The sequence below is a fragment of the Enhydra lutris genome, unplaced genomic scaffold (genome assembly GCF_002288905.1).
Source record: "Enhydra lutris kenyoni isolate GAN:26980312 unplaced genomic scaffold, ASM228890v2 scaffoldscaffold2, whole genome shotgun sequence".
NCBI classification, from domain to species: domain Eukaryota; kingdom Metazoa; phylum Chordata; class Mammalia; order Carnivora; family Mustelidae; genus Enhydra; species Enhydra lutris.
Genome location: NW_019154086.1, coordinates 99,091,427 through 99,115,010, shown reverse-complemented (window position 1 = coordinate 99,115,010; position 23,584 = coordinate 99,091,427). Strand labels below are relative to the sequence as shown.

Below are 23,584 nucleotides of genomic sequence, written 5' to 3'. Positions count from 1 at the left end.
GGCTACATGAATTAAACTGCAAAGTGAGTTTTGTATTACCTTAGTTTATAAATGGACTATGTGTTCTGTGGAGTGCCTGGCTTAGAGTGTGCCTTAATAATATTTTACTATTATTTTAATAGTGAAATAATAACAGCAACAGTAATTGTTATCTGTGAGTTTTATCACACTGGGAATGCTGTGTCAGACACTGTGATAGCGTTTTATATGCATTATCTTATTGAGTCCTGAAGGTGATCTGGTGAGGAGAGATTATGATCTCCAAGTCTAGACATGGAAAGACTGGGAGTGTGGAGAGTTTGTCATCCAGTGTGTAAGAGATAGATGCAGGATTCAAACCCACCTGTCTTTGATTCCTGAGCCCTATGCTCTTGGTCATAGTTATGGGTTGAACTGCATCCTTCCAAAGTTCATGTGTTGAAATTATAACCCCCTAGTACCCCAGACTCTAACTGGTTTCAGAAATAGGTCTTTAAAGAGGTAATGAAATTAGACCCTAATGATGGGTCCTAATCTAATATGACCAGTAACCTTATAAGAAGATGATATTTTGACAGATGCATACAAGAGGGAAGGCCGTGTGAATACACAAGGGGAAGACAGCCATCAGCAAGCCAAGGAGTGAGGCCTCAGCAGACACCAACTCTGTCGACATTTTGATTTTGGACTTCTGTCTCCAAAATTGTGAGACAATAAATTTTGTTGCAAAAGCCACCCAGTCTGTGGTATATATGTCAGCCCTAGCAAACTAATATAGCCACCATTATATCTTGTCAGCTCATTAGAGAGGAAAGATGTCCAGCCTGGAAATCCTTAGCGGATCTGAGAAAATCATTAGGTCAGAGACAAATAATTTCAACTCTTTTCTATCTCTACCACTTGTCATCTGACTATAGAAACTTCTTCTCATCCTTTTTGTGGTAAGTCACCTCATTATTCAGCAAATATTGACTTTCCTTATCTCCACGGGAGGGATGTACCTCTGCCCCAATTACATTTACTTAGTCATGTGACTTACTGTAGTCAAATAGGTGTTACAGTGATGTGAGGTGAGCAGAGGTTTGAAAGGTGTTTGCACACACTAACCTTGGTTTTCTTGCACTTGGAAATCAGGCCCCAGAGCAATCACATGTGAGAGCAGACTTGAACTTACTTTGTAGCTTGAATCAAGTGTCCAACCTGGCTCAGGCAAATTGCAGTTGACACCCAGAACTGTGAGAATAAATTACAGTTGTCCTAAGGTACTGATATTTGAGGTGAATTTTTTTCATTATGGTGGCAGTAGCTGATGCATCTATTGTTGTTTTATTCCATGATATCTGACAACATGCTATATCTGGGTCATACTGTGTAATGAAAGTCCGCATTGGTTTTCTTGTTTGATTTGGGGGAAATGCATACCAAGCTTCCTCCAAATGTTTCCCACATCCTGGAGTTCAAGTCTAGAGATTCATTCCATTAAGTTTCAATACTCTTTGGTCTTCTGGAATCTTCCTCTAAAGAGAAGCTTGGGCAGAAGAGTAACTTCCAAAGACCAAATCAGCAAATCTTATTGTTATTAAGTTGTTAAGCAGCTGCAGCGGGAAGAAAACCTGCCAGAGAAAAAAGGCATTGAGGAGGGAGGAAAATAGACAGTGGGAAGCCTAGGATGGGCAAGGAGCAACATCAAAGACAAATTTCATGCTCTTTACTCTTTTGTCAAAGGTCAATCCTTGTCCCTGGATAGCATAACCCAAGTTGGAAATTACCAAATTCCACCCACAGTAGAATGAACAAAATAAATTGTGGTATATATTCATACAATGGAATACTTTATAGTACTTGTTATGGTTTTAATCGTGTTCCTCCGCAAATTCTTATGTCAGAGTCCTAAACCCCAGAACCTCAGAATGTGACCTTATTTGGAAATATGGTCATTGCAGATGTAGTTAATTAAGAAGAAGTCATATTGGAGCAGGTTGGACCCCTAATCTAAAATGGCTGGTGTTCTCTCTTTTAAAGATTTTTATTTATTTGAGAGAGAGCGAGAATGAGGGAGAGAGAGCACAAGAGTGGGGAGGGTCAGAGTGAGAAGAAGGCTCCCCACTGAGCAGGGAGCCCAATGCAGGACTTAATCCTGGGACCCTGGGATCAGGACCTGTGCCTAAGGCAGACTTAACTGACTGAGCCACCTAGACACTCTAAAATGACTACTGTTCTTATAGAAAGAGTGCCCTGTGAAGAAAGACACAGACCAGGAGAACACCACATGAACTTGAAGACAGAACAGAATGAATCACATACTTCCAAGACCTGGTATGCCAAAGATTGCCAGCAAACCACCAGAAGCTAGGAAAGAGGCCTGGAACAATCCTCCCTCACAGGGGATCAACTTTGCTGACACCTTGATCTTGGACATTTAGCCTCCAAAATTGTGAGACAATGGATTACTATTAAGCCAACTCATTTGTGGCTGTAGCAGCCTTAGGAAAGGACTACAGTAATGAAATAAATGTACTTTTATTGCATGCAGCAACACGGATGATTCTGTTGACTCTATGTTTGAGCTGGATGAAGCTAGACAGTAGAGAAAACGTAGTATGAAAGTCAATTTGTACAAATTTCAAGCACAAGGAAAATTAACTTATTGTAGTTTCCTTTAGGGTGAGGGGACTTGTATACAGACTTGGGTTTTGGGAGGCTTTCTGGGAACTGTCATATTCTATTACTTGACTATATGGTGGGGACTTAGAGATGTTCACTTTGAAATAGTTTCGTGAGCTGTGCTCTTAGAATTTGTTAAGTTTTGCATGCATACTGCATGTCAGTATAAGTGAATTTTAAAAATATACTGATGGGGAGATGTAGTGGGGGGAGAGACTGAAGCCAGAGGACCTAGAAGAAGTACTTGACATTATAGATAAGTACATGAGAAGAGGGCATAGACCAGCATCTAGAGCACAGTGGAGGGTTTGGCTCGGATAGGAAGAAGGCACTTCTGGGCCTGGACACATTATAACAGAAGTGGGGTTTGTGAGGTTTCCACTTTATCAGGGTTCTCTTCTTTCCTTTGTCTCAAATAAAAATGAGGTTTAATGTTTCAAAAATATTTTTTTGGCAAGTCTCTTTGCATTTTCTGAAATTCATTTGAAACGCCATCCATTACTCTGGTGAAGCCAGGGAGCCCTTGTGTCCTTAGGACAGGCCTCGTGTTGCTATGGTAACTGAATGTTTACTAGAGAAAATATTCCCAGTTAATAATAGTCTGGATGGAAATAATAGCTACTGCTAGGCCCTTCAGAGTTACACACAATCAATTTCCAATTTGCTGAAATAGGTGCAGTTGGCTTTTTGAATTTCAAAGTATGACTTTTTCCAGGCCTCTATGATCCTTCCCCCACACCACGCACCACAGGCCCACACCCACACACCCAAATGTTTCTAAAGAATGCTTGGCTTGTCCAAAATGATGATAGAGGGAAGCTGTTATGTTGGAGCCTTGTCATAATTTCAACAGTAGGAATAATGAATAAATTAGAAGGTTACTATTTATTGGCTTTGGTTAATAGTGAAATCACAGGGGGAATAATCACGGAAGGAGAGTATAATTCATGTTACTTTGTATAGTCACTCGTTTCCAGAATCTCATTCCCAAAGAGCAAACCAACCAGCAGATGTGTTGAAATACTACATCAAAAATCATGCCGGTGCATAACAAAAATGGCTCTCAAGGCATTTAACAAGCTCTTTTCCTTAGCCCGCGTTATTGATGCATTTGTTCACGTATTGACTGATTGCTTCCTTCCATTATTAATATAATTCAGCAAATGTTTATTGAGCCAGTCCTTAATCTAGTTCTCAGGGAAGCAGACCCTACCTCTGCCCTACCTCTGACATAGTGAATGCCATGTTTCCATGAATTCACCCCTCCAGCCATCAGCCTTCCCGATGAATGCCAATGGAGTGCAGCTGGCAGGACTCGGCTCATGACTCAGGTTCCATGTCCTCCCACAACTGGCCACCTTTGACCCACATGTGGGAAGCTGTGTTAAAGTACCAGGGTGAGGAGTTGAGCCTCAGCTCGTGGGAGGGAAAACCCTCCTTCAAAAGAACAAATGGCGCTCCTGGGAGTCCACACTTATGCTTCCAGAAAGAAGTATTCAGCTACCAGGATGACCAGTTTTATCCACCAGATCTAAGGGGGGTATGAAAATCAGTGAGTGGATTAGTTGGACATCTTGCGAACATGAAACAAGAGGTGTGGATCATCTTTGGAGACTGGATCTGGCCCTCTAAGCCAGTGGTATCCTGGATAGCTTAGTATAGAAGAGAATTGCTGGGTTTGGGGACCAGGGGTTAAGAAATGGAGGAATGCATGTATCTAGTCCCCACCCCTGTAGAGATTGTGATTCCAAGAGTGGAACCCAGGAAGATGCATTGTAATTAGTCCCCTGCTTGTTTTGGTGATGAAGTTCCCAGCTCTGGCACCTGCTAAAGAAGGAACAGGTTAGTGTTTTAGACCCAAAACACTACTGAGGGAGGGCACATGAAATGGGGGAAACTGGCAGGCAAGAGACATCACTCAGAAGAAGCATGTCCTGGGTGATAAATAATGAGCCTGTGTAGCGGAAGTGGGTTTGGAGAGGAGAGATAGGCTCTGGAGAGACTTGAGACTGAGAAGCAATGAAATTTGAAGAAAGATTAGGTCAGGATATAGAAAAATTACAAGTCCAACTATCAATAATGCTGGGGGGAGAACTCACAAAGCAAAGACTTCAGCTTTTACATTTATTATCTGGGCAGGTCCGGACCCCCTTCCATCTTGGCACCTGGCTGTGGCCACCAGATTCTTGCATAGAGAGGGTTAAACTGAATGGAAGAAAAGTGCCCTATCCCTGGAGTCTGAGGGAGATGCATACAAGGGAACTCTACGCTGTGGACTTTTAAAGACTGTAACACATATTGGGGCACCTGGGTGGCTCAGGGAGTGAAGTGTCTGCTTTTGGCTCAAGTTCTGATCTCAGGGTCCTGGGATTGATTCTGCTTTAGGCTTCCTGCTCAATGGGGAGTCTACTTCTCCCTCTCCCTCAGCCTTTCTCCCAGCTCATGCCATCTCTCTCTCTCTCTCAAATAAACAAAATCTTAAAAAAAAGGTAAAGACTGTAACACAGGTAGAAATGGAGGAATTTTTAAATTTGCTTTTTGTTGTGTGTCTTCCTATAGGAACATGGGGACAGATGTTGCTGAAAACCAGTATTTGGGAGGATAAGGATGGGGGCCAGAAGGTATGAGACACCCTGATCATAAACATGCAGTTGTTGAAGAGTTTCTGAGGTAGACACACTGATTGGACACTACCTATCCCAGAGTGGCGTAACCTAAAAATAACTTGGATTTTAATTTTTATGCTCCTTAATCCATCCTGGTGGATCTTGCTCCTGCTGGTTAGAGCAAAGACAATGACAAAAGTTCTGTGGTAGTGGGTCCTGAGAAGGATGTGGGTGGAATGGGATAGTCAGAACATCTAGAAATGGTAGAGTAGGTGGGGCTGGGATATAGGAGGTGATCCTATGGAGACCGACTTGCTCCAGAATAGGTCAGCCACAGTCCAGAAGACTTTGTGCCAGAAACCATGTGCCATCAACTCTTTTTCCCTTCACCAGAGCCTCATCTCCTGTCATTCAACTTGAGAGAGAAAATGGGAAAGTTGACAAGCACGCAACTCTGCCACCAGGGCTACCAATGACCATTTGTGACAGCTGAGCCTGCTCACAAATGCGTGGGACCATAGGCCAGAGAAGGCATTGCACTCTTAGAATGCACAGCATTTTTGCTGTTTGCGTTATAAGCTGCTTGTTAGACAAGAAGTTTTTGTGGTAGCTAGGATGAAAGTCAAGGAAATACGGTACTCTCAAGTATATTGTCTGTTCTTCTAGATCCCTATTTGTTCTCCACATATCCCTATTTTGATACTTTGCTTTTAAAATAGAAATTGACAAACTCCAACCCACAAGCTAGGCCTACCTGTGTGACTGCCTTCTCTTTGCAATAGCAGAGTTTCATAGTTGAAGTCACCAGATAACCTGCAAAGCCAAAATAATTTACTACCTGTATTTTTTTTTTTTTTTACAAAGTTTGGTGACCTGTACTTTAGAAGAATCTTTTAAAAAAGTTAGAATCACCAGAATGTCTTTCCCTAATTGCTATCAATCAGGAAAATGATACATTTCGATGATTATGATGACTCATGTTGATAAATTTCTTTCACATACATGTTAGACATGATCTCCAAAAAAGGGCTTTAAGTATACTTCCTGACACTTATTTCATGGATGAATAAATGGAGGAGAAGAAATGATGTGATTTGCTCAACTCTTACTTTGGGGTACCTGAACCAGCACCCCCATGTCCTATGTCTGAATTCATGTGATTTCCATCATTCTAGCTCCATCCTAGAGCTGAGTGTATCTACTCATGGAGAAAATACATCTAGTGTAATTTCCAAAGTACTGAGCAGGCCTTTGAGACCCCAGACATCTCAGCCCAAATCCCAGCATTAGAAACTCATTCCTGTGGATCAACGAGTTCCCCCTCTGTAGATGTGAAATGGCCCTGGGAGTGGGGGGAGCATATTAGCTCTGGCTATAAGTCACTTGTATTTTCAGAAGAAGTCTTAAGAGAATGCTTTTCTCCTAAGAAGGAGATATGATGCCCAGTGGGGAAAGGGGCTGCGGGTGTGTTAAGAAATACTTCTGGCATGGCCAGGGATGTAGGGGGACAGATCTGTGAGAGGTGTTAGGCACTCAAGAGAAATGGAAAGAGCAAGTCTCCAGGAAGTATGAACTTGACTTTCTTTATTCACAGTTCTTGTTCTCATTGGTACCACAGGGAGAGTGGTGCACAGGCAAATGGATCATGATTTATTTTAGTGATTCTTACATTCTTATCATGTTTTTCCTGCTGCCCTATGACCAGTCTCATGTTTCATCTCATAGTTGCCTAGATACCCACAACCCAGGTGTTGACAAGCTTCCCAAAGATGAGAAGTTTAGTTTTGTGAGAATTCTAGAATTATATCTCCAAGGAGGTTTCTTGACACCAAAGTGTTCCTGGAGCAAATCTGTAGACTCTAAATATTCTCCAGATTATAAATTTTGGATATGGTGCTAGCAAAGAGAAGAAAGGAAAGCAGCAAATGTCAGTACCACATGATTTCCAGTTAGGTTGTAGTCAATGTGATATTTTGTACGATACACTGTGTTCTCTGCTCAAAGATGTTCTCGGAAGGAGAAGAAAGGTTGCATGTTTCTTTTGTGCCAAGTAATGATTAAGCAAGGGAGTGGGATGGGGATGAAGAATCCGTTTTGGATTTGTGTGTTAGAAAGAGGCTACAGTTGTGAGTCCTTATATTGGTGGCACCATCTTAACAAAGTACAAATGTATTTTTTCTCTCTCACTTTGCAGTGGGTGACCGAAAATTGTGTTCAAACCTGGTATGTACATGGTATGGAAATTTCCATTTTTTAAAAAAGAATCTTCTGTAGATAATAGAATTGAAGTATATGCCCTGAAAATATGAAATTAACTTGGTAAGTAGATGAATTTTAGGCCATCAGTAATTAACATAGGGGAAGAAGCAACGTTCATAAATGAAACTCAATAACCACTGAATTTCTGTAGTGATGCCATCTGTCTCTACTTTTTGGAGAATTTCATTAATGTGTGGGGATCTTTCTTCATACGGTGGAGAGAAATCTGACCTGGGAGTGACATTCTTTAGGTTCCATCTCAGTTCTTGTTCATAATCAGATAGCGTTAGGTAGGTCATTATGATTTTCTTACTCAGATTTCTTATATGCACAGTGAAGGGATTAAATTAGACACCTCCTAAGTTTTCTTTTACTTCTCAGGATGTAATTCTTGGCTTCACTTGGGCAATAGACTCTGGTCAACATTCCTCTTCTTTTCTTTTGATCAACTGAAATGCCATTTTCTTTTGAGCTGACTCCTTAAAATTCAATTATTTTACCTCAGATTCATCATCTCTAATTCATTTTATTTCCAGTCATTTTCCCCTCTGTGTTAGAATCTTGATTTCACAGAATTTGAAAACGCATAGGCTAGAGTCTCACCTCTTATCCAAAACATTCATGACAGATCCTGATCCTGATTCTTCTCCAAGAACAGAAAGCCAGTTACTTCCAAAGCTCAATAAATTTATTTGGCTTAATTTTAATTGTATCACATATGGCACAAGAATCTTTTTTTCTTTTTACAATAAAGCTTTTCTTTTATTGTGTTATGTTAGTCACTATGCAGTACATCATTAGTTTTTTATATAGCGCTCCTTTATTCATTGTTTGTTTATAACACCCAGTGTTGCATGCAGTCCATGCCCTCCTTAATACCCATCACCAGGCCAACCCCCACCCCTCCACCTAAAACCCTCAGTTTGTTTTCTGGAGTCCATAGTCTTTCATGGTTCATCTCCCCCTTCAATTTCCCCAACTTCATTTTTCCCTTCCTTCTCCTAATGTCCTCCATGCTATTCCTCATGTTCCACAAACAAGTGAAACCATATGATAACTGACTTTCTCTGCTTGACTTATTTCACTTAGCATAATCTCCTCCAGTTCTGTCTATGTTGATGCAAAAGTTGGGTATTCATCCTTTCTGATGGCTGAGTAATACTCCATTGTGTACAGGATACAAAATCAATGCATATAAAGCAGTTGCTTACTTATACAGTAACAATGTAACTGTATAAAGAGAAATTAGAGAATCGATTCCACTTATAATAGCACCAAAACCCGTAAGATACCTTGGAATAAACCTAACCAAAGAGGTAAAGGATCTGTACTCGAGGAACAAGAGAACACTTATGAAAGAAATTGAAGAAGACAAAAAGATGGGAAAATATTCCATGTTCATGGATTGGAAGAGTAAACATTGTTAAAAAGTCTACGCTGCCCACAGCAATCTATGCTTTCAATGCCATTCCAATCCAAACACCACTGGCATTTTTCAAAGTGCTGGAACAAACACTCTTAAAGTTCATATGGAGCCAGAAATGACACAAAATCTTGTATGAATCTGTCACATTTGATTTAGTTAAGGATGCAGCTATTCTCTTCTTTTAAAACCCATTTATTTGGGTAATATAATAGGCTTATTGCTCCTTCAAGAGTGTATCACACAACCATTCTAACCAAAACTTATGAATCATTGTGATTTCATCAAGTTTGAAGAGGAGGAATGGCTGAGCGGTGGTATGAAGCAATGCCAAAACAATCATAAAACACATAGCTCTGTTTTTAACATTTATGAAAGTGTTACATGTGTAATTTGCTTCAAAGAGAGGGAGGGAAGGAAGGCATGAGTGAGACAGGGACTGAGAGAGACATCAAGAGAGGGAGAGAAAGGGGAGGGAGAGAGAAAGAGGAATGGAGAGGGTGAGAGAGAAAACTGGCTTAGCAGTGATGGTGCTGCACATTATAATGAAGGGGAAGTTGTTCCTGGCTGTGCTGAAAAGCCCATTCCGAGTGAGACGTCTACTGATAATACATGCCGGTCTCCATATGAAGCAAATGCATTGTATGATTTTGCTGCACATAATTTTCCCTTCTTCATTCCGACTGTTTGGAGAGCATGCAATGAGATAGTGTTAAGTCATAAGCCCACGGTTACATAGGAACATTTAGCCAAGACAAGGCTGGCAGTTTGGAAGTTCCTTTTATGACATCTTGGGTTCATTTGTGCCTTTGAGAAAAGTTTCTTCAATGCTGTGAATGCTCCTGGGTTTCCTTGGGAAAGATCAACCATGGTGTATACACGTGAAAAGTGATCAAACTCTTGATACTAGAACCTTTGAGAAAGCCCAGCCACCCTCCTGACACTCCTTTTAGTCCAAGGAGTTTCTCGTGGGCAAGCAGATCACTTCTGAGGCTGGCTGCGTGAGGGTGGGACACGCCAATGCTGGTAGACCATTTCAGCTGCAGTCTTTCTACTGAAAATGCATCATTTCAGCTTGAGCCTTCTGGTACTATTTGAATCAGACTTTCATATAATAACATTAAGTGTGTTACTAATCGTCTAGTTTTAATGTCAAGATTCCAAACCCCATGTCTGAAGACATTCATCTTCTCTTCTCCAAAACATGTACGCATATGCATAAAAATGCGTATCAGTGAAAGGAAACAGACCATCAGTTCAGACAATCCAGAGTGAAATCCAGAAGAGAGAGAGGTCATGGATGGCTGGAGTTTTTAAACTGGGCCTTGAAAAAAATGAAAAGCAGAGAGGAAGAAACAGTTCAAGAGTATCAGGACAAGGGTATCTTAACTTTTGATTTATTTCAAATTTAGCTGACTTGGGAGCATGATACAATTCTTCCTAGTCTACATTTGTCCCACAAATGTTTCCTGTATTAAAAAACGAGAGGCATCTTGGCTGCATGTGGGGTGGGGAGGGTGGGGGAAGATAGCATTTCCAGAGGAAAAAATGTTTCTTTTCTGCCTTTCAATTTTTTTGCAGTCTGTGTTATAGTTATTAAGTGTTGATATGCCAATCTCATTTGTTCTCAAAGTGGGCTATTTAGAATGTCCATCTTAGTCAAACAAATTTTCTTGGCCACCTCCCCTAGTTATTCCCCCAAATAAGAATCCCAAGTAAACTCATATGCAATAATTATGGACAACTATTTTCAGCAATCACAATAATCTATAAAACAGATAACTTTGGGGTCACAAATTTTCTATTGGAGTGTCCTTTAAAATTTTTCATCTCAGTGAGTATTTTAATTGCTATAAAGTTAAAAGTGTAGAATTAAAAATGGATAGATAAATTGATTTTGTCAGAGTTTAAAGAAACAAGTTCATGTGTGACTCAATGGTTTATTCTATGTTTTGAGAGATTTAAAATTAAGAATTTGGAGACAACCTAGAGATTTAGGTTATTTCCAGGTAAAGAACCAGGTTTTGCTTTGTTACTGTATTATATTGATTTTTGACATGTGGTATCCATGCATGAGAGAAGGAAAGGAGAAGGAATTTACAGCTCTCAAATGGAAGCTGTGTGGACCATTTATCATCCTGATTAGAATTTTGTCATTAGGCGGGATGTAGACCTGCTTAGAGTGAAGCAACTGTTAAGGTCAGCCTTCACCAACCTGTTTTCAGTCTCTGGGCATTTAGTTCCCATTTTCTCTTTTCCAGAGGTCCCCTAAGCTGAGTCTCAGATTAAGAAGTTTCTTCCTTGTAACTTTCGCCATCTGGAACACACTCTTTGCATTTCCATCCCTCATTCCACATCTCAGCTGGGATCGGTCATGTCTCCCTTATTTTATGTCACTTATATTCCTGTGTGTGTTGAATAAGGGCCTACAAGTTGAGCGGTGGGGTCCAACTTGAGTCTGGCCCGTGTGATTGGGAAGCAGCCAGTCCAGTTCCAGCCTTGACCCAGAGCACCTGGGCAAGAGTTGGCTGGATGGTCTGGGGCTTCCCCTTAGTAAACACTCTTCATTCAGTATTTTTGGGAAAAAGAAAAGTCCAAATTCAGAGTACAAAGTTAACATTATGGGAATCTACGAGAGGGCTTTGTAACAAGCATGTGACAACTAAGAGTTCTGGGTGTCCCAAACATCTTCTGAGTCCCCTGGTTATTTGCACAAGAGGAAGATGTGCTTCCTTTCCCCAGCGCCTGCCCACACACTCCTGCTTCTGTCCTTTGTCACTCAGACTTGCCTCTTAGATTTCCTCTGGTTTTGAACCCACTTTAAGATTTTCCTTGCCAAGGTCATCCTGGGTCTTCTGTTGTCTCAGCCTTGGTCATCCCAGGTTCCTGCATATTTATTAGGTATATTTTTAGTTGTTGCTGGTAAAGACATTCACTTCCTGCCTAGCCACACACATTTCTCCCTCTTCCAGGGGGCGGCGCGAGCCTCTGTTCCTCCCGAAACAGTTCAGAAGTGTCCTCTCTCAGTGCTTTTATCTGTTCTTTTTTTCTGAGCTACAAATTAAGGGGTATTGTCCATCCAATTTGCAATTCTGTTTCTCTATGGTAGTGCTTCTCCAAGTTGAGTGCGTGTGTGAATCACCTGGAGAGGTTGGTGAAAAGCAGGTTCTGAGTCAGTAGGTCTGGTCTGAGCCCCATGGTGTTCCCAGGTGGCACAGGAGCTGCTGGTCCCAGGATCATACCGGGAATAGCAAGGGTTTGTTGTCCTTTATTTTCATTCTTTGTGAATAAGGTTTTTCAGGGCTGCAATAACAAAGTACCATAACTTGGGTGACTTAAAACAACAGAAAACTAGTGTCTCACAGGTCTAGAGATTAGAAGTCCAAAATTAAGGGCCATGCTCCTTCTGAAACCTGCAGGGGAATCCTTCCTTGCCTCTTCCCAGTTTCTGGAGCACTGTTGGCAACTTTTGGTGTCTCTTGACTTGTAGAGGAATCAACCTAGTCCCTTGGCCATCTTCTCCCTGTGTGCTTCATGTTGTCTTATCTCTATATGTATCTGTCTCTGTGTCCAAAATTTTCCTTTTTATAAAAACACCTCATTTTAACCTGATTATCTCTATATAGACCCTATTTGCAAATGAAGTCATACTCTTAGGTACTGGGGTTAGGATTTCAACATGTTTTTCTTTGGGAGCTATTATTCCAAACCATAACAGAGGCTTACTCCTCACCCCCTGTTTTGTTTTTGTTTTTGTTTTTAAGCACTTTTATTTATTTATTTGACAGACGGAGATCACAAGTAGGTAGAGAGGCAGGCAGAGAAAGAGAGAAGAGGAAGCAGGCTCCCTGCTGAGCAGAGAGCCTGACATGGGGCTCAATCCCAGGACCCTGAGACCATGACCTGAGCAGAAGGCAGAGGCTTTAACCCACTGAGCCACCCAGGAGCCCAATCCCCATTTTTTTTGTTTTGTTTTGTTTTTGTTTGTTTGTTTGTTTTTAATAGAAAGCGTAAGACTTTCTTTTTCCCCTCTCTAGTTATTTTGTTTTCCTTAAATAGAATTTGCTGCTTTGATCATCAACTGGTACATAAAAATTAAGGATCTTTCATTTAAAATGGGCTAGGAAATATACAGATCTGGAATTACCAAGAAAGAGGTCCCGGAAGAGGACTATTAAAAAAGAGAAAAGCTCAGGTGCTCTGTTCTTCCAAGCTGTAATAGTAGAAATAGCATGGACTTTCAAGTAGGCAAGTTCTGGAATTTGAATCCAGACCTGTCACTTACTACATCTGTGACTGGGTGGGGGGCCTTTTTTCTTTTTTTCCTTTTCGAGGCATCTCTTTATTTCATATTTATTTATTTATTATTATGATATTCAGTTAGCCAGCATGTTGTACATTATAAGTTTTTGATGTACTGTTCAACAGTTCATTAGTTGCGTATAACACCCAGAGCTCATCACTTGCTTCTGCTTAACTCCTGTTTCCTCATTTTAAAAATGAGTGCAATGATGCCTAGTAAAAAAAGGATGGTCAAGGGGATCAATGAGGCTTCCAAAGCACTTTGCATGTGGTAGACATTGGATATGTGTGATCAGTAGTTCTGTGGTGGAAGTCTCTGTTCTGGATATTACAGCAGAACTGTCGGTGGTACCTGGCCAGGTCACTCCATAGACCTTGCAAGGCCGCGAACTCAGCTGGCAGCAACCTCTACTTTTCTTTCCTCTTCCCTGAGCTACAACCCCTGCTTCACTCTCTCCTCCTCCTTGAGCTGTAATGGTAGTTCAGAAGAACAAACAGGACAAAGGGACTGCATTTCATTGTTTTTCTGTGTGATTTCCCATCCTGGATCTGAAAAAAATTACTGTTTGCTCCTATGTGCCCATATGTTCATGTAAATCATAATTTTTCATGTTGCACTTTAAATAAAATATTTCTCCTAAGTGGATGCCATACAGAGATCTTTTCATCTTTTGGTTGTTGTTTGTGCATAGGATGTATGCTTGAAATGTGGGTGCTTCTAAAATGAATCTAGCAGTTCTCACTCTAATGGAGGTCATTCCCTTTGGTGCTTGGATGAAAAATTGACAGTTTTTGTCACGAGTCCAGCATCTGGACACTCATGGCTAGGTCATTTACATTAAAGACAGGATTTCCAAAATAGAGTTTGAGTGAAAAATGGGAAGAGTTTAGAAGGTTAAGCTACAGTTGCAAATAATCCATTTGTTTTCTAGATCTGAATCTTACATTATAAAAGCAAAAAGACAATTAATGCTTAGGCTAGGATGGGGTTCCAAGTTGAATCTGGAACAAGAATTACTTGCCTCTCATATGCCAACCACATTGGAAGCTTACATACCCAAACAGTAGTGTATGTGGAAATGGAAAACTTTGTCCTCACGTTTCTGTTATGTTAAGGCAGACATCATTCCTGAACTGGCCTATTATTATAGGTCCATATAAAGTACAGTGAACTAAGAGGATTTTTGGGTGTATGTGAGTGAGCTGAGTATGCAAACAGCACACATACATGTAATGTGCATACTCATTTATTTCTGTATTATTTTCCAATTGCCAAAGAAAAAAATCTTGTCTTTAAGGAATAATGGTAAAACAATTTTTTAAAGTTTATTTTGATTTTCCACCCAAATAGCTAGTAAGAGTGGAGGGGTTTGAAAGACTATCAGAAGAAAAGGGCACTCCTGTATGAGGGCATACTTGAAGTGAAATTCAGTTTCACAAGTAAAAGTAAAAGAGGCTGAAAGGAACTAGCAAGGCATTTCAAGTGCTTGCATCTGGTTTGATTCAAATGGTTTCACATTCATGGAGTTTCAAATAAAAATAAAGTTCATAGCAAGAAGAAATGCTATTTAAACCATGTGAACTGGAGCCAGTGAAAAAATTTATCCTTATAACCACAGTGTGTGAAGTTTTGCTTGGTAAGTAATTTTTCAGAGAAGGTATGCAAAATTAAACCACATACACCTGCATGCTTGGGTTAGTTCTTGGGGTTAAATTAGGTCAGCTTTTCCCATTTAGTGTCTCAGTGTACAGCTTGGTCAATTTTCCTTTCTCTAACAACTATTTATGGAGCTTCTGCTACGTGTGATTTATCGTCCTAGGTGTGTTGGTGCTATAGTGATGGTCTATGCAGCATATGGTACAAGCCCTTGAGGAGTTTGCACTTTAGTGGTAAAGACAAAAACACATGGTTTTATGTGGTAGAATGATTTATTGAGTACTATTGAACCTGATAAAAGAAGGGAAAGAAGTAGAATCGGTTGCTTACCTTCCTTTGACTGGAAAGCTAGAAACACATGGTTCTTCACAGTGACTCTGCGTCCTCCAGAACAAATGGGGATTATTTTGTGCTGGGACAAATGGGGATTATCACAGCTATGAAAACCCTAAATTGATACTTTTCAGGATTTTGGGGAAGACTCTTTTATAGCTAATCACAAAAGCTGCCTGGATCAGACACCCCCAAACACTCCAAATAACGATTATCTCTGTGTGTTAGTCAGGGTTCTACAGAGAACCAGAACCAGTAGGATGGAGAGATGGAGAGGAAGGAAGGGAAGGAGAAAGAGAGAGACAGAGAGAGACAGAGAGAGAGAGATTGATTTTAAGAAATTGGCTCACATGATTATGGAGGGTGGGCAACCCAAAATCTGCAGAATGGGTTGGTAGCCTGGAGACCCAGGAAGGAGTTACAGAATTCCTTCTTGCTCAGAGGAGGTCACTCATTATTCTATTCATGCTTTCAACTAATTAGATAAAGCCCACTCACATTATGGAGAACAATCTGTTTTAATCAAAGTCTACCAGTTTGGAAGGTTAACCTCATCCCCCAAAACACACTCAGAATAACGATGTTTGTTTACAATCTGAGCACCATGGTCCAGCCAAGTTGACATGTAAAATTAACCATCACACTGTCTTTGATGGTCTGGAGCACATGTGGGGATATGTTGTTTCAGCAAAGACCAGACCCCATCACATGCCTAAACATAATCCTGCCTAGTTTCAAAGGAGAAATATTAGAAAGTAGGAGTTATATTTGCTGGAGGATGGTACTCACAAAGGTTATGTTACCAGAGACAGTAACAGAGTGGAGCTGCTCTGGTCTCAGAGGAATCTCAGCTTGGTTGGCACCTTTTCCTCTGCTTGCTTGGTACTTGGTGCAGGGATCAGTATAGCTAGCCAGTGTCTTTTATGCTAGTGAGCACACTATTGTCTTCCCATTTTTTTCTTTCTTTCTTTCTTTCTTTCTTTCTTTCTTTCTTTCTTTCTTCTTTCTTTCTTTTTCAAGAGCTGGGCTTTTTTATTTTTAAGACAACTTTATTATTTGATTATATTCATTGTAGAAAAATGTGAGGACACAGAAAAATATAAAGAAAATTAAAATGATTCAGTGTCTCAACCCCAAATACAGTAACAAAAGATTATATATTCACTTCTGGTCTTTTTGTGCATTAATGTAGAACTTTAAAACAAAATTAGCAATGCAAAATGTGTGCACATATCCCTTTCTCATTTCATATTTTAGAGCGGCCATTTCTCTAGGACATTTATATATTGTGTGAAAACATGATCTTCAATTGATTGCTTCACAATCCAATTAGAGCTATGCCATAATTTACTTCCAACTGTTGTATACTCAGATTGTTCTGAAGACTTACTATTTTAACTAATGGTATATTAGATACCTTTCCTTATACACAATTCTTTGTATCTCTGATAATTTTTTAAAGATAAATTCCTAGGAATAGAGTAACCAGCATAAAGGGTATAAGTATTTTTAAGCCTCCTGATACATTAGCAAACTGCCCTCCAAAAAGACTATAAAAATTTACAGTAACACTAATAAATAGCCTAGGAATTCCCATTTCTTCTTCATATTTCTTTGGGTAACATAGGAAACTGGATGTTACCTCCCACCCTTTATTATTACAAATTTACTGGGGGAAGGGTAAATGGGGTCTTATCTTTTTTTCCTGAAGCGTCAGATTTTTTCCACATTTACGGGTCATTTTCTGAAGCAATCTAAGCCTTCTAGAAGGCATCTCTGATTCATGAATGTCTTCTTGTCTTATGTTCTTCCTTAGCAGGCAAGGGCATGAGGGCTGCATGTCTTTTCCATGTTTTTTCCAGGTTAAGCCAAAATTTCTCAAACGACTGGAATTAGGAAGTCTTCTTGTCTCCTAGGCAGCCATGCTAGTTTAATATCTTGGTAATAAAACAGAAAACTGGGCCCTATTCTTCAGGTTATGGAGGGTTTCTGACCATTTCATGGACTTTATCTGAGGTATGGTCGTGAGGAGTTGACTTTTGGCTTTATTGGCATTTTCTTTCAGGGTCTTTAGGACCCAGTTCACCAAAATCGCTTCCTCATGCTCTTTCCAGCAGTCATAATCTGTTGCCATGGCAATACTTACGTAGCAAATCCCAGCCTCCTTAGCGACAGCCACCTCTGGAACTGTGGTTGTGTTGACAACATCTGCCCCCCAGGTGCAGAATATGATGCTTTCTGCAGGGGAACTAAAACGAGGTCCCTTGATTGTGACCATTGTCCCTTTTGAGTGACACCGGAGTCCTAACTTTTTAGCAATCTCTATGAGGAGCTCTCTCGTTTTGGGGCAGAATGGCTATGGGAATATGGCACACTCCTCTGGTACTGGAATGAGTTCCATCATAGAAGGTCTGAGGTCTTTTAGTGATCCTGTCGATTAACAGATCAATAGTGACGATATCACTGGGCTGAATCTCTTCCCTCAGGAGCTGCAAGCTGGGGTCACTACGACGTGTATACAGACAGCCCTTGCCCTTTGGAGACCAGATATTCGCCTGGTAGTTGACTTTTGAAGGCATGATAGTATGCTGTCTCCCATGCCTTGCAAGGAGGACACAACCGACATTCCAAATTAAGGCACTGGAAGGCTTGCCAAATGGAGTATCCATATATTTTTCAGTTCTTCCTTCTAAGATTTCTGGATCATCCAGGCCTGTTCTACCAATTATTTCACCCTTCACTGCCGTGGGCGTGGCATCTGAGGCCATGTCCGCGTGGGGTGGCGGCTGCGGTGGCGGATTCGTGGGGCCCAGCCGCAGAGGCGGTTGGAGTGGCAGCGCAGACTCCCCATTTCTTGATACAAGAAATTTCTTCGTACAAGGAAAGGTGTTGACTTAGTGGTAAAAAGTTATGGCTAAAGTTGGAGTCAGGTAGAGAACAAACCCACTGTTTGTTAGAATTGATTCGACATATTTTAAGCCTCATAGAGTTGTTCAGTCTCGTCTTCCCCCTTCCACCTTCCCCATAATTAATCAAAACATCAAAGGAATATCTGGCCCATAGAGCTGAGGCCTTTTATGGCCACACAATTAAAAAAATTTTAATCTCCCTCCTCTTCACTCTACTCTCAGCCCCTTCCAGATGACAGTTTAAGGACATCCTCTTTTTGACTAATTTTCTTCCTTAGAACTTATCCAATGTGATATGCCATAGAGTTCACCATATATATATGTATATATATACATATATATACACACACATATACACACACACATATATATGTATCTTTTTTCTTTCTTTGTTGACTATCCTCATCACTAGTATGTAAACTCCATGAAGTGAGAGATTTTTGTTTTGTCACTGTCTTATTGGAACTTTACTTACAACAGTACCTACCACATAGTAGGCATTCAAACAGTCACAGTCTTATTAGAACACTGTACTTAGAACAGTGCCTATCACATAATAGGCATTCAATAAATACTTATTGAATTAATAACTAAATAATTTTCCTGGTTGGAATGAATCTAGTGGGTTTGGACAGAATTTCTCTAAGGGGGAGATAGTACCTTTTTGGAGGTAGAAAATTTGCCTAGTACCCAAGCTTACCTGCTCAGTATTTGCAAACATTAGGACAAATAAGCCTAACCAGACTTTATTTTTTTTAATTTTTTTATTTTTTTTAAAGATTTTTTTATTTATTCATTTGACAGATAGAGATCACAAGTAGGTAGAGAGACAGGCAGAGAGAGAGGAGGAAGCAGGCTCCCCGCTGAGCAGATAGCCCGATGCGGGGCTCGATCCCAGGACCCTGGGATCATGACCTGAGCCGAAGGCAGAGGCTTTAACCCACTGAGCCACCCAGGCACCCCCCTAACCAGACTTTAAATGAATGCTGGTTCATTTAGCAAGAATAGAAACTTGGTTCCATCTTATTCTGGATGAGCTCTAGATGGGGAGTAAATTTTCTTCGTGGGAGGAAAATCATTGTTTGATGAGAGAATCAATCAGACTTTTATTTTTTAATTTTTAAAAATATTTTACTTATTTATTTGAGAGAGAGAAAGAGAGAGAGGGAGCATGAGCAGGGGGAGGGACAGAGGGATAAGCAAACTCCCCACTGAGTAGGGAGGCTTGACATGGGTTTTGATCCCAAGGCCCTGAGATCATGACCTGAGCCTAAGTCAGATACTTAACTGACTGAGCCACCCAGGTGCCCCTCTATTAGATTTAAAAAAAAAACTGAAGTACCTAATTGTTTTCCTTTTCTTTTCTTTTCTTTTTTTCCTTTTGGGTAGATAGACACTTCTCTTTGTGCCAAGAGGAGAAGAGGAGGTGCATATTTTGTAAAAGCCAAAGTCCACCTAAGAGACTGCCATATTTATCCTGAAGGAAAGAGAATGGGAAGGGACAGAGAAGTGGAGGGACCTTTGGGAATCACTTTGGTGTAGAAGAAAGGGAGAATGTTCAAGAATCGAAAGAAAATAGGGGTAGGTAGAGGTTCCCAGAGAGAGCATGGATACATGTCGTTCTGGTTGGTGCTGCATTTGAATAGCATACATTAGAGGCTGGATGTCAACCAGTGCCTGGAATACGACAGCCACCAAATCACCACTGGGTAGAAATCACAGACCTTAGTCATGCCCAAGATGGACAGATGGTGAGAGCCTGCTTTCCCATTTTAGAAATCCAGTTAACACCCTGGATTCTGGAGCTGCCTTGACACTAGGGCCTCTAGGACTGTTTGGGATTTACTTTATCATCTCTGTGGATTAGGGACTCTGGAGCAGATTAAATTAGCCCTAAAGTTTAAAAATATATTAGGTTTAAAGTTAGAAAAAAAATTAAGTTAAAAATGGGTCTGTAGACTGAGATTCATAGCTGCCATAGTTATAAAACTAGGTGGAGAAGAAAGTCCTGGAGGGAAAGTGAACAGCAAAAATCCTTAATCTGCATATCAAGGGAGACTGTATTAAGAAATTAGTTTTGGAATTTGCCTTGATGACTTGGCGAAGTAAAAGCAACTCATTATTAGTCATTCTCTCAGGGTGGAACAATTAGGTCTTTTTCTGCCACCCCAGCTTATCTCCTGCTGTCCTTTGACTACTTCCAAGCAACAGAAATTTACAGGCCATGCCTTCACAAATCTCCTCACCCTGTATATCTCTTTTCTTCTGTTATGCCTCCTCAAGGTGTTCATGGTGCCCTGAATTTATTACTCCAGAGCTCCCTATTTAAACCCCAATGACAGTGAATACATACAATCTTTGAATTTCTAGAAGTAGATATTCTTTTTCCTCTACTTTATTAACACTCCCTCTTCCTTTCCCCTTTCTTTTTCATTTTACCAGTTTAGTATGCCTCTATTTAAAAAAAAAAAAATCTCTCTCCAACCTTAACATCAGTTTTCTAATTATTCCAAATAATTAGAGCCTTACAGTAGATTTAGGGATACATACTTAAATCTTGGCATAGAAATGAGGTAAGAAATGTGTATCTATTTAAAAAATGTGTATCATATTTAAACTATGATATTTTATTACATATCCAAAATTTAAAAACACTAAATAATAGCTTTCAGATCACTAAGAGACACTTTAACAAAAGAAACAACATGAGGTGGTAAGGAGTTCAAGTGAAACAGGAGTTTAATGGTCACCACTGTTTTGGAGACACTGAACCATATTACTTAAAGCATCAATAGTACACAGTTTTACTTTAAAGTCTTGGTGATAGAAAGTTATTGATCACAACTCTACCAAATTCCCAAGAAACTTTGTCAACTTTCTTGTCCTCTTATCTTCAATCCTTCAGTTTCTTATGGACTGTTATGTAGATCCCTTTACATATGTTAAAAGAAGACTTTATCATAAAAATCAAAGAGATTGTTATTTGATTTTTTTTTTTAAACTAGGAAAGTTCTACGCATTTTTTTCCAACTAAACTTAAAGAAGAATTCTTGCCAATGGTTCTCAAACTCTTTCAAAAACTTGAAGAGGAGGGAACATCCCCAAACTCATTTTTCAAGGCCAGCATTACCCTGATACCAAAGCCATGTAAAGAAACTGCAAGAAAAGAAAACTAAGTTTTAACATCCCTGATGAAGATGCAAAATTCTAGCAGACCAAATTCAACAGTACGTTAAAAGATCGTACACCACGATCAAGCAAGATTTTTCCCTGTGATGCAAGAATGGTTTAACACATGGAAATCAATAAACGCAATATACCACATTAACAGAATAAATGAGGAAAATAATATGATCCTCTTGATTGATGTAGAAAAAAGCATTTGAAAAAATTCAACACCCTTTCATAACAAAAGCTCTCAACAAACTGTGTATAGAAAGGACATACCTCAATATAATAAAGGCCATAAATGACAAACTCACAGCTAACACCATATCCAACCTTGAAAAACTAAAAGTTTTTCTTTTAAAATCAGGGGCAAGCCAAGGGTGCCCTCTCTCACTACTCTTATTTAACATAATATTGGAAGTCCTAGTCAGAACAATTAGATAAGAAGTTAGATAAGATCCAGCAATTCCACTTCGGGGTTAATATCCAAAGGAGATCAAACCACTATCTTGAAAATATGTATATATGCACATACATTTATTCCATGTTTATGGTCAATTGCCAAGACATAGAAACAGTGTAAGCGTCTATCAGTGGATGCATGTATCAAGAAAATGGCATAGATGTATATGGATTTATACATATACATATATGTATATGGATATATACATATATATATAATGGAATATAATTCAGCCATACAAAGAAGAAAATCTAGCCATTTGTGACAGCATAGGTGGACATCGAGAGCATTATGCTAAATGTAGTAAGTCAAACAAAGAAAGAAAAATACTGTATGATCTCATATCTGGAATGCTAAAAGAAAAAAGTATGGCTTGTCAGTCTTTTGGCTTTACTTAAGATCTGACAAATGTCTACTAGTGCTTACAATAACAAGAGTGTTGGGTTCAACTTCTTGTCCTTCCATTTTCTTAGATTCTTGAGCCTTAATTTCTCTCAGTAACACTTCAAATATTATTTATATATATCTTTATATCTATCTATATATATCTAATATTTTATGCATCTTTTTTAGTTGTTTTCAGTGGAATGGTTTTTAGTATAATATGAACTAGGAAAATTGCCAAATGGTAAATTAAGTCAGAAAATTCCTGTGTTAAATGCTGTATATTTAAGTACATTAAATCATAAGCTAAAATTTTAAACATTGTGATACTATTGGAAAAGCAATTTTAGTCTTAGAAATAACTATCTAGGGGAGGAGTCAAGATGGCGGAGAAGTAGCAGGCTGAGACTACTTCAGGTAGCGGGAGATCAGCTAGATAGCTTATCTAAAGATTGCAAACACCTACAAATCCAACGGGAGATCGAAGAGAAGAAGAACAGCAACTCTAGAAACAGAAAATCAACCACTTTCTGAAAGGTAGGACGGACGGAGAAGTGAATCCAAAGCGACAGGAAGATAGACCGCGGGGGGAGGGGCCGGCTCCCGGCAAGCGGCGGAGCAACGGAGCACAAAATCGGGACTTTTAAAAGTCTGTTCCGCTGAGGGACATCGCTCCAGAGGCTTAACCAGGGTGAAGCCCACGCAGGGTCAGCGTGGCCTCAGGTCCCGCAGGGACACAGAAGGATCGGGGGTGTCTGAGTGTTGCAGAGCTTACAGGTATTAGAACAGGGAAGCCGGCTACAGAGACAGAGCCGAGGAGTAAGCTCTAAGCTCGGGGTCACCTTGAACCGGTCGCAGGCTCGGTCAGCTCGGAGCGCGGCCGGAGGCAGGGTGACAGGAGTAAATCGGCGCTGTTCTCTGAGGGCGCCCTGAGGAGTGGGGCCCCGGGCTCTTGGCTCCTCCAGGCCAGAGACCGGGAGGCCGCCATCTTCATTCCCGCCCTCCGGAACTCTACGGAAAGCGCTCAGGGAACAAAAGCTCCCGAAAGCAAACCCAAGCGGATTACTCAGCCCGGCCCCTGGTAAGGGCGGTGCAACTCCGCCCGGGGCAAAGACACTTGAGAATCACTACAACAGGCCCCTCCCCGAGAAGATCAACAAGAAGCCCAGCCAGGATCAAGTTCACCTACCAAGGAGTACGGTTTCAATACCAAGGAGAGCAGCGTAATTCCAAAGGAGGAGAAAGCAAAGCATGGAACTCATGGCTTTCTCCCCTGATTCTTTAGCCTTGCAGTTAATTTTTTTTCTTTTTCAATTTATTTTTCTTCTTCTGCTAAATTTTTTTAACTTTTACCCTTTTCTTTTTTAACGTTTTTTAACTAGTTTATCTAATATATATATATATTTTTCCTTTTTATATTTTTTTCTTTATTGGTTT

The 23,584-nt window shown here is 40.2% G+C and overlaps 1 pseudogene; it reads right to left on the bottom strand.

Moving 5' to 3' along the window:
- Positions 1-17,153: 17,153 nt before the first annotated feature.
- On the bottom strand, positions 17,154-17,991 carry LOC111152329 (annotated as a pseudogene).
- Between the last annotated feature and the right edge of the window lie 5,593 nt (positions 17,992-23,584).